Source organism: Pseudorasbora parva, chromosome 13 (genome assembly GCF_024679245.1).
Source record: "Pseudorasbora parva isolate DD20220531a chromosome 13, ASM2467924v1, whole genome shotgun sequence".
Taxonomy (NCBI): Eukaryota; Metazoa; Chordata; class Actinopteri; order Cypriniformes; family Gobionidae; genus Pseudorasbora; species Pseudorasbora parva.
Genome location: NC_090184.1, coordinates 39,832,625 through 39,843,635, shown reverse-complemented (window position 1 = coordinate 39,843,635; position 11,011 = coordinate 39,832,625). Strand labels below are relative to the sequence as shown.

At 38.0% G+C, this 11,011-nt stretch overlaps 1 protein-coding gene across 3 annotated transcripts in view; it reads left to right on the top strand.

Annotated features, from left to right (window-relative positions):
* The first annotated feature begins 1,807 nt into the window (after positions 1 to 1,807).
* plxnb3 (plexin B3) overlaps positions 1,808 to 11,011 on the top strand; it is a 124,020-nt gene continuing 114,816 nt past the window's right edge. For all 3 annotated transcript variants that reach the window (XM_067414357.1, XM_067414353.1, XM_067414358.1), the window contains exon 1: positions 1,808 to 2,071. The gene's annotated coding sequence lies outside the window, so the exon portion shown is untranslated. The remainder of the gene's footprint in view (positions 2,072 to 11,011) is intronic.

Genomic DNA, 11,011 nt, shown 5'->3' with positions numbered 1-11,011 from the left:
CCTCTCCGTTCTTGTGCCTTCTTTATAGCATATGCATTCATTATTCATTATAGTTGGTTCAGTGATAGCTTTTGCCTACACATTTTAGAGTGAACCTCAAATCCTCATTGAGTAAGTTATATTTGGGCTTATGAAGCTTCTTTTTCTATTATACAGACGGATGGATAGATAGACTGACAGGCAGACAAGCAGATAAATGAAGAGATGTTGGAAAGATCAGTGACTAATTTGTTTTTCTTTAGATAAATAGACGTGGATGGAGAGATGTGGGATAGATAGATAGATAGATAGATAGATAGATAGATAGATAGATAGATAGATAGATAGATAGATAGATAGATAGATAGATAGATAGATGTGAAGTGGATGGATGGATGGATGTGAAGTAATTAGATAGATAGATAGATAGATAGATAGATAGATAGATAGATAGATAGATAGATAGATAGATAGATAGATAGATAGATAGATAGATAGATAGATAGATAGATAGACAGACAGACAGACGGATGTGAATGAGAGAGGGAGGGACGGATACATAGATAGATAGACAGACAGACGGATGTGAAGGAGAGAGGGAGGGACGGACGGACGGATGGACGGATAGATAGATGGATGGATGGATGGATGGATGGATGTGAAGTGATAGATGGATGGATGGATGGATGGATGGATGGATGGATGGATGGATGGATGGATGGATGGATGGATGGATGTGAAGTAATTAGATAGATAGATAGATAGATAGATAGATAGATAGATAGATAGATAGATAGATAGATAGATAGATAGATAGATAGACGGATGTGAAGGAGAGGGACGGACGGACAGACGGATAGATAGATAGATAGATAGATAGATAGATAGATAGATAGATAGATAGATAGATAGATAGATAGATAGATAGATAGACGGATGTGAAGGAGAGAGGGACGGACGGACGGACGGATGGATGGATGGATAGATAGATAGATAGATAGATAGACAGACAGACAGACGGATGAGTAGGAGAGAGGGATGGACGGACAGATAGATAGATAGATAGATAGATAGATAGATAGATAGACAGACAGACAGACAGATAGATAGATAGATAGATAGATAGATAGATAGATAGATAGATAGATAGATAGATAGATAGATAGACGGATGTGAAGGAGAGAGGGACGGACGGACGGATGGACGGATAGATAGATAGATAGATAGATAGATAGATAGATAGATAGATAGATAGACGGATGAGTAGGAGAGAGGGATGGACAGATAGATAGATAGATAGATAGATAGATAGATAGATAGATAGATAGATAGATAGATAGATAGATAGATAGATAGATAGATAGATGTGAAGTGGATGAATGGATGGATGGATGTGAAGTGATAGATAGATAGATAGATAGATAGATAGATAGATAGATAGATAGATAGATAGACAGACAGACAGACAGACAGACAGATAGATAGATAGATAGATAGATAGATAGATAGATAGATAGATAGATAGATAGATAGATAGATAGATAGATAGATAGATAGATAGATGGACGGATGGATGGATGGATGGATGTGAAGTGATAGATAGATAGATAGATAGATAGATAGATAGATAGATAGATAGATAGATAGATAGATAGATAGATAGATAGATAGATAGATAGATAGATAGATAGATAGATAGATAGATAGATGATTGAGAATGTGTCCCTCTCTGACCGAAGGGTGTCGCTGTGGTTCTGTATAAGGTGTCGCCTCACCGCTCCCTGCCTCAGCTTTATTCCCGTGAGAAATGACTTTCAGCTTCTCAGCTTCAGTGTTTCAGTGCGTCTGTCTGTATGTCTGTCTGTCTCTCTCTCTGTCTGTCATCCACGTGTTGCACTGCGCGTCTCGGCTCCTGTCGCTTTACCGGGAAGTTTCGATGCTCCGCGAGTAACAGCACAGATCAGAGCCGGAGCAGGAGTCGCGAGCGGACTGTACTTTTCCATGTTGGACACGCATTAAGTTAACCGACACCAGATTGCGCTGAAGTGTTTCTGAAGCAGGTAGAGAGAAGAAACGCTTTGAACTGCGGAAGGTAAGACATGTATACGCGTGTGACGTCACGGCGGTAGACGGCGTTTGACGTTATCATTGTTGTTTGATGTTTGTTGCATTTGTTACAGTATTCAGCAAGAGCACACCTTACTGTACACCCGCTCCCAGCACACACGTCTAACACTCAACCGAGAAAAGAAAGCTTTTAGGATGCGAGTCGTTGTTTTATAAACACCTGACTTATGTGCATTATTGTTTTCGAGATGTCTGTTAAAACTTGCCGTGCTATACAACTAAAACTACTGTAAACTAAAAAAAAAAAAAAAAAAAAAAACTTTGATTATAACGTTACATGTAGTTTCTGAAAATATTGGTAGGCTGCTACTACTACTACTTTTAAACCACATTTTGTGTTAAAACAAGATTAGAACCATTCCAGTGATTCCATATGCTGCTTTGACATTTTCATCAGCTATTTTTAATTAATTTAATTAAATGGTTCATATAGAATCATGGGATGGGGTCAAAGGTGATCACCCATTGTGGTTTAGTGGTAACCTCACACCCTGAATGGTTAAAAAATTGCTGTTAAAGATCTGTTTCCTGTAGTGGACACCACACCAGAGTGTATAATGAATCTGCCACACCACCGAACCTTACACTGCATTGTGATTAAAATGTGATTTAAAGAAATCAGTTGCAAGACCTAAAAATAGACTTCCTTTTATATGTCCATATCTATTTTAGCATAAAATCTTGAATGCATATTAGTTGCACATGCATAATGCATAATTAGTTGCTGTCCATGTCATACAAAGCGTCTCAGATGAAGAGTTTTATTGAATGTGTCATGCTTGATCGGCTGCTCTGTAAGCCTCTTGCATTGGGAATAGTTTGCATTCTTACACGCCCGGTAGCGCGAAGTGTTTTTTCAAGCTCTGGATCGTTCATTCATGATAAAATGTCATTTCTCGTGGAAGTAATCAGGCAGCGTCAAAGCCAAAGAGATCTTGTTATTTCAAACCTCTGAATCAAGCTTTGGTGTGTCAGCGTTTGACTCTGTCACCTGTCTGCCGTGCAGCAGATGTGTGTTAGAAGGTTCCTTATAAGGGTTGAATGGCAGACGTGTGCTGACCTTTACACTACAAAATACATTTTTCAATATTTAGTAGATAGTTTACCGGTGCAGAACTCACTGATGACATGATGTCAGGGTGTTGTTGGCGGTTGCTAAGACGGTAGGGTGGTACTAAGATTCACGTACCAGTGTTTTAATATGGTATTCCACACTACTTCCAAGAATTAAAGTTTTCATTTAGTTGAAGACCAAAATTGTAAATAAAATTTAATAATACATTAATGAATCAAATATAGTATATATAGTATATAATAATCTATATAGATAGATCGATCTTTGGAAGGCAACAGATGGATGGATGGATGGATGGATGGATAGATTTGGTTGGATGAATAGAGATGGTGGATGGATTGATGGATAGACATGGATGATAGATAGATAGATAGATAGATAGATAGATAGATAGATAGATAGATAGATAAATAGATAGATAGATAGATAGATAGATAGATAGATAGATAGATACCGGTGGATGGATGGATGGATGGATGGGTGGGTGGGTAAATATTGATGGATTTCTGATAAAGATGAATTAATAGAGATGGAGATAGATGATGGATTGATGGATAGGTATGGGTGGATGGATGGATGGATGGGTGGGTAGAGAATAGAGATTGATGGATTTCTGATAGAGATGAATTGATAGATAGATAGATAGATAGATAGATGGATGGATGGATGGATGGATGGATGTGAAGTGATAGATAGATAGATAGATAGATAGATAGATAGATAGATAGATAGATAGATAGATAGATAGATAGATAGATAGATAGATAGATAGATAGATAGATAGATAGATAGATAGATAGATAGATGGATGGATGGATGGATGGATGGATGGATGTGAAGTGATAGATAGATAGATAGATAGATAGATAGATAGATAGATAGATAGATAGATAGATAGATAGATAGATAGATAGATAGATGGATGGATGGATGGATGGATGGATGGATGGATAGATCAAAAATGTATATCAACGCTTACACTATAACAGAATTATGTTTCTACTCTGGTTGGTTATAAAAACATTCATAAGGTGGCTGTCATAAAACTGTCATATGACACATAATATCATTCACACCATGGTATTTTAGTAACTACTGTTCACATATTTCATTTGAATCCCATGGAATATTGTAATCATTCAGTATTGTGATACATATTCCATAGCATTACCACTTGAGTACTTTTATGTAAGGGAAGCGGGTCTAAAGGTTAATGCATACACAATAAGAGCATGTAATAAGTGCACTGTCACTTTAAATAAAAGCATCTGCTAAATGACTAGTTATTTAGTAGTGTGCTTGATCCAAGAGGTTTCAACAGTCGTCATCTCAGACAAAACCTATTAATGATAGTGTGCTGGAGCGGCAGACTAACGCAGGCTCCGGGAGCGCTGAGCAGATGTGCTGCTGTATCAAGCAGGGATGTCTTCAAGCATTTTGGCTCATTTTCACCAAATCAACACCGTGGTCGGTCCTTCACACTCCGCAAGCGTGCATGAACACAGGGAGAGTTCATCAATGTCAGCACACACTCTCTCGCACTCTCTCGCGTTTTCTTCTTCAGCACATTATGCATCCACACATGAATGCCTATAAAAACTGTCAACAGCGTCACAACAGAATAATTGCTGTTTTGTTCCACTGAAATGATTCTCTTGTTTTCTTAATGGCTTCTTTCTTTCTTTCTTTCTTTCTTTCTTTCTTTCTTTCTTTCTTTCTTTCTTTCTTTCTTTCTTTCTTTCTTTCTTTCTTTCTTTCTTTCTTTCTTTCTTTCTTTCTTTCTTTCTTTCTTTCTTTCTTTCTTTCTTTCTTTCCTCTGCTAATTCTTCTAATAATCTCTCTCCCTCCTGTCTTTTCTCTCTCATCCTCTCGTTTCCTTGGTTCTTCTCGCGGTTTAGGGGATTTTCTATTGAACTGATTAGTCTGTGTTTCGTGTTAATAATCTCTAATCTACGCCCCTCTGCCCGCTCTCGTGTGCTTAGCACTGCAATACTGAGTAATGAGGCCGGCGTGTCCCGTGTGCACTATAGCTAGTGTTTGACTAATATAGTTTTTTTAATGGCCAGTACTCATCCCGACATCTAGAGAGCAGGGTCACGCGTGGCCGTAATGCTGATAATAATGCATAATACTAAGAAAGCTCGTTTCTGCCATTGAATAAAAAAATAAAATAAATGGGGTGCACATAGGCAATAAAACTTGCAATTCAGAGTTTTTTTTTCTTTCTAAGAAATGCAAGTTCATATATCTCACATTTCTGAGAAAAGAAGTCAGAATTGCGAGATATAATCTCCCAGTTGTGAGGGGAAAAAGTGTGAATTGTGAAATTTTCTTACTTGTACTCAAGTAAAACTTTGAATTACTACTTGAGTAAAAGTATACAGTACTACGTTTTTTTAATGTAATTAAGTATTAAATGATATTCAATATGAAATGTATTGCTGTAAGAAGTATGTTTTTGAATGTTGTGAAGTATTTTTTTTCCCAAAGAAGAACACAGATAAGCACACATACTTGAAAAACAAAATTATTTGGAAAGTAAAAATACTTCAATACTGTCTGCCTCTGCATATCGTTCTAGAAAAATCGCAACTTTTCATTTTCCGTTGGTCTTAGTACACATATACACATCACAACATGTAAATAGGAAAATGTTGGTGTTATTTTTGTCACTTACTGAGCAGTATACTAGATGGAGCGTTTACCTCAAGTCTTTGTGCTAAGCTAGTTTAGCGGTGAGAGCGTCAGACAGAGTTATGACACGCACAGAGATGAGAATGGTATGTATGGGATACGGTGGTGAATAAGCTAAAGTCCCAAAAAGTAGGTGTGTTTCTTTAAATTGTTTTATTCCGTGGCGGAAACAAGCTTAATTATACACTTTAATAAATGCAAATTAAATGAACACATATTTATTCAAACATGTGTAAACAGAAATTCTTTATTTACAGTGCAAATTCTGCTTAAAGGTAGCCTGACAAGCCAGAGCCACACCAGTTTGGTCTGAAAACTCACCATTGACGGCTCAATTCGAGGGGCGGGATAAACGGTTGTCTTTCAAACTCCTTCTGCACGCGATAGGATAGTGCTACAACCAACCACAGCAATGAAGGTGAAACAGAGCTTGTTGATAGATTAAACTTTTGCCGTATACGGTCGGCAAAACTCCGAACACATCTTCCCTTTTTAAGAATGACTTCAGTGCCGTTCTTTTCTCAGAGAAAAGCTTAACTCCAAGTCTTCCAGAGTTGCGGCCAAAGCTGTTTCGAAAGACCAGCGTTCGCCAGCTTCTGTGTTTACTAGAAGCACGTAAGCGCAACTCAGCCGTCATTATGTTAAGCCCCGCCCACCGACTCTATAGCCCGACCAGAGTTTGGCTTTTACAGCTCAGAAGTGTATTGAGAGTTGCTACACAACACTTGCAGCAGATTAGATTTGCTGCCGCTAGGGTGCATCTAGATTTCTAGGCTAGCTTAAAGGACTAGTTCACTTCAAAATGAAAATTTCCTAAAAAATTTCTCACCCTCATCTCATTAAAAGGTTATCATGTCTTTCTTTCATCAGTCAAAAATAAATTAGAATTTTTTTTTTTTTTTTGTTGAGGAAAGCATCCAGGATTTTTCTCCATTTAATGGACTTCAATGGCAACCAAGGGTTGAAGGTCTAAATCAGTGCAGTTTCAAAAGAGGGGCTTCAGAGGCTCTGAGCGATCCCAGCCGAGGAACAGAGTCTTATCTAGCTAAACTTACCAACGTGATGAAGTCATACGGCGTGAAGAAGAACAACACTGAAGTCGTGCATATGAGGTTAAAAAGTACATAAATTGTTTTTTTTTTTTAATGACCATTGATTTCGCTAGATAGATAACAGACCCTATTCCTCAGCTGGGATCAGGCAGAGCCCATGAAGCCTTTTGAAACTTCCTTGATTTGGACCTTGATGGTTGGTTGCCATTGAAGAAAAATCGACTGAAGAAAGAAAGACATGAACATCTTGGATGAGATGGGGTTGAGTAAATAATCAGGAAACTTTAATTTTAAAGTGAACTAATCCTTTAATATCTGCTAACAATTTGATGTTCCCCTGACAGACATAATTTTTGTAATTCCTTTATTTAACCAGGTGAAGTCCCATTGAGATATTCAAATCTCTTTCGCAAGGGACCCCTGGAGACTATTATACTGACTATATGTTACTTTGAAACTACATGTCAACAATTCTACTAACCCCTAAGAGTCTACTTCAGTCTTCTAGTAATACACCTTCTGTCTTCCGGTTTGTATTTCCACAGCATGAAAGTAATATCAGGATAACTTTTGTTAACTCTACAATAAGTGAATCCATTTCACCAGTTACTTACACCTCAACAGCGATTTGTAGCCTTAAATAAATTCCAAAATCATATGACATTTATTGTGTTCCTCTTTTGTTGTACGGGGTTAACGGAAAGTCCACATTCTTTGTCAGTTTATGTAAACTGTCTGGCGCCCAACTGGTCCAATAGCCACCGTTACAGATTGCATAGAAATCTACTTAAGTATATGTAACCCATTAAAGTGTATGTATGATTTTTAAAAGTTTTGCTCATCCTGATGATCTTGATCACAAATGAAGCTACTTGCTTCTTCACACACATTTTATTTCGTAGTATGAAAATATCTCGAGCTTGTGTTAACCACAGGCCTTATTTCAGGCATTTAACCAGGAAAAAAAACAAGTTTGAGAATGTTAACTCTTTTCTAGACAGCGCTATTATTTATTACTAGTAAGGCTGTCAGAGTTTACAAATAAGACAGGAAAACTAAGACTTTTGTTCATCAAAAATGTGAAAATGGCTATTGACAAATAAATATTGGCCAATTTAATAGCATGGATGAGACCATTATGTACTTATTCTATGGAGAGAAAAAAATTGTTGCTGATTGAGCTGTAAGCCGTTTACTGAGAGCATTTGAAGTCTGAAATGTTAAGTTTAGTAAGCTTTGTCAAAATCCTCATAAGCTGTATTATAAGCATATTCAAAGTGTAATTCTTTAGCGTTTCGATAAGATGCAAATGCAATTTATTTTTTATTCCATGCAAATTCTGTCATAGTTCAGACCCATATGGGCGTTACGTAAGCACTGAAATCCTTTTGTTTGCCCCATAGAAACCCCCATGTGTCTGCGCTGATGGATTAAGCTGGTTGCTCTTGCCATTGTTCGGCCTTTAATCAATACCAAAGAATCGAAAATTCCCGCATTTACGAGGAAAGATTCCAAATAATTGCAGAAACATTTGTTATTCTTTAAAAGACTAACTTGCTGATTGGTTGAGTGGTAAATCTCCCATACGGTCTTATCTAAATTTATTAATCTAGAAAGTCGTAAGGTGTAGAAAGAATAGACCTGAAATTTAGTTGTAACAAATATTATTGGAATATGTTTCTCAGTCTCAAAATGTCATGTTTAATTTAACGTTACTTGACATTTCTTTGAAATTAATAGTAAAATTTACCAGCCATTTCTGAATGAAAATTGTTTACTCCTCAAGATTTCATTTCCAGTGCATGTGCGATTCACTGCAGGGATTTACATATGAAATTGGTGATTATGATGTGCTAAATGAATTAGGCTCATTTAAAATTATTATTTGAACTACGTCTGATTAAGCCACTATTGTGTCCTTGTTGAGAAGAGATTTTGCTTTCAGATTTGGACTCTGGCTTTACTTTCATTCAAAATGCCAAAACCAGGAGATACTGAAGAGGTTACGAGTTTGACATTGACTGCCCTCAGCATTCAACCTGGATTATAATGGGATTTCCTTTCAAAAGGATGAGACGAAAAGCACACACACACGCTCACACCAGTGTACCTACCAACCCCCCGCTTGAACGCATACATACACACACGTCGTATCGACACAAAGAAGACATCTGTTAGTGCATTGTTAATCAGCCATGTACAAACTCAGGGTTATCCCGAGGATCACAGGCGCTGAAATTGACTCCGTGAAATTAAATTAAGGAAGACTCTTATGATATGGTGTGTTTATTGACTATAACCTGTTTTTCAATGAACTCATGAGTCTTTAACTGCTGTTGTTGTGATTTTGGGTTGCTAGTGTGTTTTAACGGCTGGCGTTTCTTTGGTTATTGTGTGTGTTGTTTGCTTAAGAAGTACTCGACTCGTACTCATACAGGTATGCAAAATCCCAGCGAAATGATAAAGAATGTAAATTAACAGCGGAAGCAGATATACAGGTCCGACTGGTCAAACGGTGTGTGTTTGTCAGTGGTTATGTTGCAAATGTGTGTGTGCTAATAGAGGTTGTGAATGACAGCCGGGGGAAGGGGGATGGGGGCTCGTGCATCAAACACAAGAGAAAACGCACGGCCGAGACTCAGCAAGCGACCAAAGGGCAAGAGGAGGGAGGAGAGGGCAGATTTTGGCATGCTTGTGTTCCTACACCTGCTCCGGAACAGGATTAACTCACCCTCACTATTTAGTGTCTTATCCCTAGAAACATGCTAGCATATGTGATCCGTTTAGTTTGTTTTGTTTCTGTCCGTTTAGAGATTAGCACTACTGGAAGCTGTGTGTTGTGTGTGTGCGCAGATGTCACATGTTTGAAACTTCCCAGGGCACCTCACAATGCCTCACAACAACAAACCGCTTCTTCCAGCCGCCAGACAGGAGTTTAAAATGCTTTTGAATCTAGCATGTGAAGCGTTGAACTTGTTTTGATGTTATCAACTACTGGAGCTTTGAGAATTGATTCACGGATAGATGCAAATTCTGTCATCTTCGCTTAAGTTGCTAAAAAAACTTTTTTATTCGTTTTGCAGAAATTAGGCCTAGGCTGCTCTTTTATATATATATACATTTTTAACAAAGTTTCATATAATTAAAATAATTAAACACGCACACACACCTAAAGGATTATTAGGAACACCATACTAATACTGTGTTTGACCCCCCTCTCGCCTTCAGAACTGCCTTAAAGGGTTACTTCAGCGATTAGCATATGGCCTTGTATCAGTAGAAACCCTGGAGTATATTCAAATGATTGTGCTTTCCCCCCTCATATCCCCCTGAGACAAGAGATTTATGCATTTTATTTCTGGAAAAATTCCTCCTATGATGCAAATTGACGATATTTGCATCAAAGGAGGAACGTTTGGCCAAAGGCTAAAGACTACAGCCAGCAGAGGGAGCCATTTCCGCATGTTTTGAATCTGCGCATGGGGGATGGGACACTCAGCTCGCAGGGAGAGCTCAGCTACAGGCACTCATTTAAACGGAGCTATGGTGAGCAATGTAAGTCTTCTAACTTCTCAAATTAATTTCTATGAAAGTTAAGCTTGCAAAGGCATGAACTGAAACGCGTGCCAGACTGAACTTGCGTTGTGAATGTATGCCGCGAGTGTAGTCGTGATTACCAGCTCTCATCACCAGACCTCATCAGCTAATTTTTTTCACTCGTGCTGTTAGTGCTCAGTGCTGTGAGACTCGCGCGGCGACTCACTCATTATATTGAACACACACGTTCAGTTTTTAATTGTAGTGTCTTCTCTAACTCAGTCACTGTAATCAAGTTGTTGGCGTTGGGAATGGCCTCACAGGGCAGCGAAGCATTCTGGGAATTGTATTCTTTCATCCCCATGAGACAAAAATACATTTTTTGTCTTTTCTCAGTCTAGAAGGCACCAAATTAAAAAATAATTTCACATTTCTACTACATTGAGGACCCAGTTTAAATACAGATTCATCTTCCCAGCGCTGAAGTACTCCTTTAATTCTACGTGGCATTGATTCAACAAGGTGCTGAAAGCATTCTTTAGAAATG